The sequence below is a fragment of the Theropithecus gelada genome, chromosome 4, assembly GCF_003255815.1.
Source record: "Theropithecus gelada isolate Dixy chromosome 4, Tgel_1.0, whole genome shotgun sequence".
NCBI classification, from domain to species: Eukaryota; Metazoa; Chordata; class Mammalia; order Primates; family Cercopithecidae; genus Theropithecus; species Theropithecus gelada.
The window spans coordinates 30,555,165-30,563,413 of NC_037671.1; the positions used below are offsets into that span (position 1 = coordinate 30,555,165).

General features: G+C 39.6%; 1 non-coding gene across 1 annotated transcript; it reads right to left on the minus strand.

Moving 5' to 3' along the window:
• Window positions 1–1,792: 1,792 nt before the first annotated feature.
• TRNAL-UAA lies at window positions 1,793–1,875 on the minus strand. The gene has a single exon. It is a non-coding gene; the product is annotated as a tRNA-Leu (tRNA).
• Window positions 1,876–8,249: the final 6,374 nt, after the last annotated feature.

Sequence of the window (8,249 nt, forward strand, 5' to 3'; positions counted from 1 at the left end):
ATCCGGCCACTGCACTCTAGCCTGGGCTACAGAGCGAGACTCCGTCTCAAAAAAAAAAAAAAAAAAAAAAAAGAGAACTCAGTCTTTCTCAAACCTGAGTATTCTGGCTGTGAGGTTGCAAATAAACATTCTCAGAAGGTGCTTCCTTCCCTGCACCCCCACAACCCCAACCCTCTCAAGGCCAGGAACAAATTCAAAGCACTAAGGCAGCTCATGAAAATAACCCACTTTGTGCTACCACCTGGATCAGAGAAATTTCAAGTGTGGAAACTTGGTGTTTGATCTCAACATAGAAGCATAACTATCAGGACAATACTTATCCAACATAGAAACAAATTAACTACCAGAACAATATCTAATTTCTGGGTTTCTCTGAAGGATGGCTCTAAAAGAAAGTGTGAGTTTCTTCTAAGGGAAAAGGGTACTAACCTATATAGTGGAAAAGGGCACTTTTAAATTTGCCAGGCACTTTCTTAGGTACTATATATATAATATATTAATTATATATATTATATATATTAATTATATATAATATATAATATATAAATTAATATATTATATATTAATTATATATATTATATATATATATTTCTTTTAATCCTTACAACTGCCTTCCATGAATTAGAATCTCTATTTAACAAATGAGGAAATCAAGATTCAGAGATTCAATGGGAAAGCCAGAATTAGGACATCTGATTGCTGAGTTCCAAAGTCCACTCTTTCAAATTCTCTCAGAGACACAAGGTCCTATGAATTCTAAAGGGAACCGAATTTAGCATGCTGTCATTTCAATCACTCTGGGAAATATGAGTATTCAGTAATGGTGTTGGGATTAGTGGTAGTCTGCTGGAACTAATGCAGAATTGGATCTATACCTCACATATTACACCAAGGGAAAAATGAGGTCAAATAATTAAATATAAAAAAGAATATTCTAGAAGATATAGTTATTTTGTGAAGTGACCTCGTAATGGGGAAAGGCATATCTAAGTTAAACATAAAACTTGAAGAAAAGACTGATAACTTTGGTGGTTGCAAAGATACCCATTTTCACACATCCCAAGCCACCCCAAAGTTCAAAGACAACAAACTAGACTACTTGTGATTCATGTCAAAACAAAGTTTAATCAAGCCGTATTTAAAGAGTTCCTACAAATCATAAGAAAAAGACCTAACAACTAAGTAGAAAAATTAGCACAGAATGGTATGCATGTAACAGAAAAGGAAATACAGATGGCCTTTAAACATATAAAAAGGTGCTCAAGGACAATATAACCAGTTAAATGCAAAATAAAACTCCCTGAGGGATCATTTTCACATTTCAAACTGGAAAAAACAAGGTAAACTCTGTTGAGAAGGACTCAACCATGCTCTCCAGAGTGTATGAGAGACAGCCCTAGCTAAGAATTACGCTTTTCTTGTACAATCATTTGGAAACTATGAGAATCCTGGGGAGTGGCTCTTATTTCCTGGGAGGTACTGAGAACCTAGAGTTTCTTACCTGTGGCCTTAGGGTCAAATAGCCTCAGAGGTTCAATTCCTGGTGGAATTGAAAGTCCTGGAGCAGACCATGGATGTGAGTGGTGGATATGAGTGGTTTTTCCTTCTATTGGCAATCCCATAGGTTGTGGTAGAGAATCATTCACACACTACTGCCTATTCAGGCGATTTCTTTAGATTTGAAGACAAAAAGGGTTAGTGTTAACGCAAAGGGGTAGAAAAACAATGAAGTCACCTTCACATACTTTTTAAATGCCGGTATTGAAAGGAGTCTGGAGATGAAAACTTAACCTACCGAGAGTGGGGTTCGAACCCACGCGGGCACTAGCCCATTGGATCTTAAGTCCAACGCCTTAACCACTCGGCCATCCCGGTGATTGGGGCTGGATATAAGGCAATCATTTTTTATAACAACAAAGGCATTTGTTCTGACCGTTAAGGAAGTACTGAATTATTCCTGTTTTTACTGAATTGTATTAAAATATGAGGATATAATAGGAAAATAAGGCGTGTGTTCATCAAGCACTTCTCCTGAGTCTCCTCACTTGGTCAAAATTTTCCAGAGAAATTTTTGTTTTTAGTTTGTTTGAAAAGAAAAACAAAGGAGCAGGGGGAGGAATGGAGAGATGAGGGGAGGGGAGTGCCCTATGGAAACCACAGCATTAACACCACCTACTACTTCTACTTCACTAAAGGCACTGTCCCGATTTTTTCTCCAGAGATCACCGTTTTGCCTGCTGAATTCAAACTTCTACTCCAGACACACTGATGTCATTGGAGGCATCAGGATTGGGGGCCCAAGGTTTATTATTAAAACGAGTTCATCTTGGGGTAAATTTTAAGATGTTTAGTGGACACAAAGGCAGTTCAAATTCTTTGATTTTAATGACAAAACGCTTTAAACTGACAATGCAACCTATCTACAAAAGGAACATATTGAGCTGTGTGTGGGCTGCACAGAAATACACCACGCCAGAACTCAAAGTGTTCCCAGAAAAGCTCGCAATCGTTACAGCAGAGAATCCAATCCTTGTGGCTAAAGTATCTCCTGGGAGACTTATTACAAATGTGTATTCTAGAACCCCTCGTGCAATCGTCCTGACTAAAGCGATTTACGATGGGTCCCAAGAATCTCAGTCTTACCAAGCACCCTCAAGTAACTGTAACTTCAAAAGTCTGCTAAACGGGACTCAGTGAAGGGTGCTAAAGCTGTCATGGGGAATTTAAGAACTCATTAAAGAAGCTCGTAGAATGGAAGTTTAGGGTCTGGAGGACACAGAGCTGAAATGAAATCCTGAAGTAGGGTTGGAATATAATTAATTTATGTAACAATACTGAACACCTAGTGTGTGGCATGCCCCTTTGTTTTTCAGGTAATCAGAGGAAAGCACCACAATATGCAAAGGTTGTGTGGTCTGCAGCAGACAAGCAAAGAGAGTCAGAGGACATCTCCTCAGAATCTCGTCAGCTGAGGAAACAGGAGTCCAGGCCTTATTTGTGATCCTCAGGACTGCCTGGGTCCACATCAGGATCTTTCTCTGGCTTATGAAGTCATGGAAAAGGAATGGACTCCTGAAGGCCTTTGGTTGTTGGGCTCTGGGTTCTGTCTCTGGCCACATCAAGGTTCCATTCCTTGAAGAGGAGATATGACCTAAGAGATTCCCACTTCTACCAAACACTGAAGGAAATTCAGGTCTCCCGCTGCTGGGGAAAGAACTGACTTGAGGATGGGAATGGAGGTGACTGGAAGGTTCCATGAAAAGCATATCAGAGAAAGAAACCATCATATATAGATAGACATAAAAATGTTTAGAATATTCTATTACTGTTAGCTCTTAACACGAACTACAGAGCAGACTCAATCAGCTGTGAAGTTTTTAAAAGTACACTTATCGAGAGTGTTTAAATATCTACATGTGAAAGTAAAAAATAAAACTTTTCGAAGTATATGAAGGATGGTCGGCCACGGTGGCTTCAGCTGTAATCCCAGCACTTTGGCAGGCTGAGGCGGGCAGATCACCTGAGGTCAGAAGTTGGAGACCAGTCTGGCCAACATGGCGAAACCCCGTCTATCGTAAAAATACAAAATTAGCTGGGCATGGTGGCGCATGCCTGTAATCCCAGCTACTCGGAAGGGTGAGGCAGGAGAGTCTCCTGAGCCTGGAGGTGGAGGTTGCAGTGAACTCAGATTGTACCACTTTACTCCAGCCTAGGTGACAGAGCGAGACTCCATCTAAAAAAAAATATATATATATATACACACACACACACACACACACATATATATATATGAAGGAGAACATCCTTATACCCAGGAGCAGAAAACTTTTAAAAACTTCAAAAGCACAAACAATAAGGCAAAAACCAAAAAAGACATATTTGCTTACATTAAAATCAAGAATATAGCCACTGTAGTCCAGCTACTGGGGAGACTGAGGCAGAGGGTTGCTTGAGCCTAGGAGTTCAATGCCAGTCCGGCCAACATAGCAAAACCCTCACCTTTAAAAAAATCTTTTTTTTTTTTTTTTTTGAGACAGAGTTTTGCTCTTGTTGCCCAGACTGGAGTGCAATGGTGCGATCTCAGCTCACTGCAACCTCCACCTCCCAGGTTCAAGCAATCTCCTGCCTCAGCCTCCTGAGTAGCTGGGATTATAGGCATGTACCACCATGCCCGGCTAACTTTGTATTTTTAGTAGAGATGAGGGTCTCCATGTTGGTCAGGCTGGTCTCGAAGTTCTGACCTCAGGTGATCCACCCGCCTTGGCCTCCCAATGTGCTGGGATTACAGGTGTGAGCCACCGCACCCGGCTAAAAAAATCTTAAATTAAAAAATCAAGAATATGTAAGATAAAAGACACAGTAGAAATATAAATATGTAGATAGGTGCACTAATGGGAGAATATGTTTGAATTGTCTCCAAAAATGGCAAGGGCTTAATATATATATCAAGAAGTCATGAAAATCTTCAAGAGAAGGACAGCAAGATCAAAAGGAAGTGAACAAAAGATAGGACAGGTAATTAGAGGAGAGAAATATGTCAAGACTAACAAATATTGTACAAAATCTTTAGCAATCACAGAAATAAAAAGTAAAAAGATTTATCGCATTTACTGTCATTACATTGGCAAAACTAGAAGCTGAATAAAATTAATTTTTGCGGGACTAGTGATAAAAGAACCCTCCTGTCCTGCTAGTCGAAGTTTAAATTAGTGAAGCCATTCTGGAGTACTTCTTATTCAAATTAAAGATATTCACGTTCTACGATGTAACTGCTCTGCTCCTAGGCATAAGTCTTCCCCAACCCTATCCACTGCCTCAAATCTTACACAACTACCGAGAGTACACATGTGATAAAGGTAATCACAGCCTTATTTTTGTCTTTTGAATTTGAAAGAAAATTTAATATTTATTATTGGAAAGTGGACAGGTAAACTGTTGTAAATGCACACCATAGGCTATTAAGCAATATAAAAAGTAACAGAGTAGATATACATGCAACAATGTGGATGGAACTTGAAAAAGAACACCAACAAAAGAGACATGGGTTTCTGCTTCTACCTGTGAAGAATTCACTGTTAGGAAAATTGCAAACAACAAGAAAAATATACTGGACACAAGTATGTGAAATAACTGTTTTCAGGCATCACCTGCTGTCAGTGCGGGACTGTAATACCTGAGAGAAGAGAAATAAATGAGGCGAGTCTTACAAATGTTTTAGCTTATTGTCTAGGGATTTAGGCCTTAGCACAGTAAGGGAGAATTCAAAAAGAGCTAGGTTGTGTCACTGAATTGAGAACGCAAAGGATTTCACGGAGGTCAAAGCAATTAGAATTTGGGGACAGAATACAAGACAGGAGACAGCTGCACACAGAGAGCTCCAGAGGTCTGCAGAGGGATCTTCTGTGTCTTCGGTGGAATATTGATCTGTGCATGAGTGGGGTTAAAACTCCAAAAGGCCAAGGAAAGAACCACTGGAAAGCTGTAAGCATATCAATTCATGCCATTCATGAATCCATTCAACAACTGAGAATGGCCTGTGTTCTCATCAGCTGTAGTGAAAATAATTTACAGGGCATAGGTGGAGTCTCACAGAGGTATAATCTTTGTATTGGAGCTAAATTAGCTCAATTGAGGCTGCTTTTGGACTCACCCTAACAAAATTTAGAAGCAAGCCATGGATGGAATAAAATTTTATTTGAACTTGCAAGAAAAGGGATACTTGATATGAAATTGTAGAAAGTTTAGAAATGCTATTGCCTGTAGTATTATGGAATGTAGAAACAAATCTATGAACTGAATAATTTAATTAGATTCTCAGACAGAATTATAAAGATGTTTCCTAGCATTTTCTTTTAAAAAAATATTTACTTATTTATTTTTATTTTTATTTTTGAGACAGGGTCTCACTTTATCACCCAGACTGCAGTACAGTGGCACCATCTTGGCTCACTGAAGCCTCCTCGACCTCCTAGGTTCAAGCAATCTTCTGCCTCGGTCCCTCAAGTAGCTAGGACTACAGGTGCATGCCACCACAGCCAGCTAATTTTTGTATTTTTTGTCAAGACAGAGTTTCGCCATACTGTCCAGGCTTGTCTGGAACTGTTGGGCTCAAGCGATCCACCTGCCTTGGCTTCCCAAAGTGCTGGGATTACAGGTGAGACACAGCACCCGGCCTAAAAAAAAATTTTTTTTAAAAACTTTGTCTCCAAATTACTTCCCACCTAAGAATTTCCTAGCATTTTCTTGCTATTTATTGTAAAATATGGCATGAGAGAGATAAGTTAAAGGGAGAACTTCTAAATGTAAATGAGCCACAATTTACTGAGTTAGAAAGGAAAGCTAGTTGCTATTCCCAGGTGTTCCCGATTAGACAATGATGCTAAAATTAAGAAAAGACTTCCAGGCAAAATCAAATCCAGAGCACGATCAGAAAATGCAGTCTAAAGATGAAGTCAAGGGTGTTATTGTAAGTCCTTTATTAATACCATAGAGAGACTTAAGGTGGTATCTAAACAAACTGCTAAGGTTCTTAAGGACATATGTTAAGGATCCTATAGTTTAAACAATAATTCTACAACTCTTAAGAATGTGGCCCTACTGCCATTTTATGGGAAGCCAAAGGGAGACAAGGCGTTATTTTCATGAATATGGCTTTTGTTTTAAAAGAGATTGGCGAACTTTAAAAAAATTTTTTTTTATTGAGACAGAGTCCCGCTCTGTTGCCCAGGCTGGAGTGCAGCGAGTGGCCGGATCTTGGCTCACTGCATCCTCTGCCTCCCAGGTTCAAGTGATTCTTCTGCCTCAGCCTCCCAAGTAGCTAGGACTACCGGCGTGTGCCACCATTTGCCTGGCAAATTCTTTTTATATTTTTAGTAGAGAGGGGGTTTCACCAGGTTGGCCAGGCTGGTCTCAAACTGCTGGGCTCAAGTGATCCTCCCGCCTCGGCCTCCCAAAGTGCTGGGATTATGGGGGTGAACCACCGCTCCTGGCTTGGCAAACTTCTTCTTTAAAGACACAGATAGTAAATATTTTAGGCTTTGTGGGCCATTCGGTTGATGTGGCAATTACACAAATCAGCTGTTGCAGGAAACAGCCACAGATAATCCTAAATGAATGAATGTGGTTGTGTTCCAATAAAACTTTATAAAAACAGATATAAGGCCAGATCTGGCCTGTGGGCTATAGTTTGTGAACCCCTGGTCTAAAGGAATAAACTTCAGTAACTTTCATAATGTCACATTTTTTGAAGAAAATTATAGTATTTGAACATTGACAGTCTGAACTAAAAGGAATAAAGGACAGCATAAAATGAAAAGACTTTGGACCTCACCCCTCTTCCCCCCAGACTACTATGGGAAGGAAGTAGGCTAAGAAAACCATTCAGCTGCAAGTAAATGATATTTCTTATTAAAAGAATGGATGAATCCGAGTGTGGAATAAGAACCCAGGAGATGGACCCAAGAGCCTAGGGAGTCATTCTCAGACGTCATTACTGAGTTCCAATCAACGCACTAGCATCATGTGCCCACTGAATTCTACAATTGCTACAGACCAGTGTACCTCTTTTTTTTTTTTTTCTTTTTCCTCTTGTTTTTGTTCTTTTTGAATAGGATTGTGTATCGAGATTATCCTATGTCTCCTCTGCCTGTAGTTGGGTGACAGGTAACTTGTATCTTAAGTACATAGATGTTCAAACTAAGTAGAACCTTATTTGAAAAAATTTACCCAAGGAATTTAATCTGCACCTTTACCTGATTTTGATAACGCCATCCTAGAGGTCGAGTTCATGTTGCAAAGGAGTCAGACATGGCCAGGGTGACTATATTTTGCATGCTGGACAGGCAGAATCATTGGGGGTCAAGTTAGAGAAAAATGTAGAGAGAGTGTTTTTCCTGATACCACTTACCCACTGCATGAACAAATGAAATGAAAGTTCATCAGAAGGCAAATTCACCGCTAAGCATATGAGATATAATTGTTCTCAGAAACCAAGCAAGTTCTCTACCTGGCCACCAGAGCTTATAGTCTGGAGGTGTTCTTGACATTTAGAGCAGTTTCCTAAAGGAAAACGGTCTTCTTAATTTAGGACCTATTCTTATTCTATAGCAAGAACATTATTCTCTGGTTTTGACTGACATCCAGAAATGTCGTATTGTGTTACTACAAAAAAATCAGTGAGGTAGAAACACTGACAGGCTGAGGTGTAAATTTTTATAAAATAATAAATTACCCCCACACAATACAGGTGA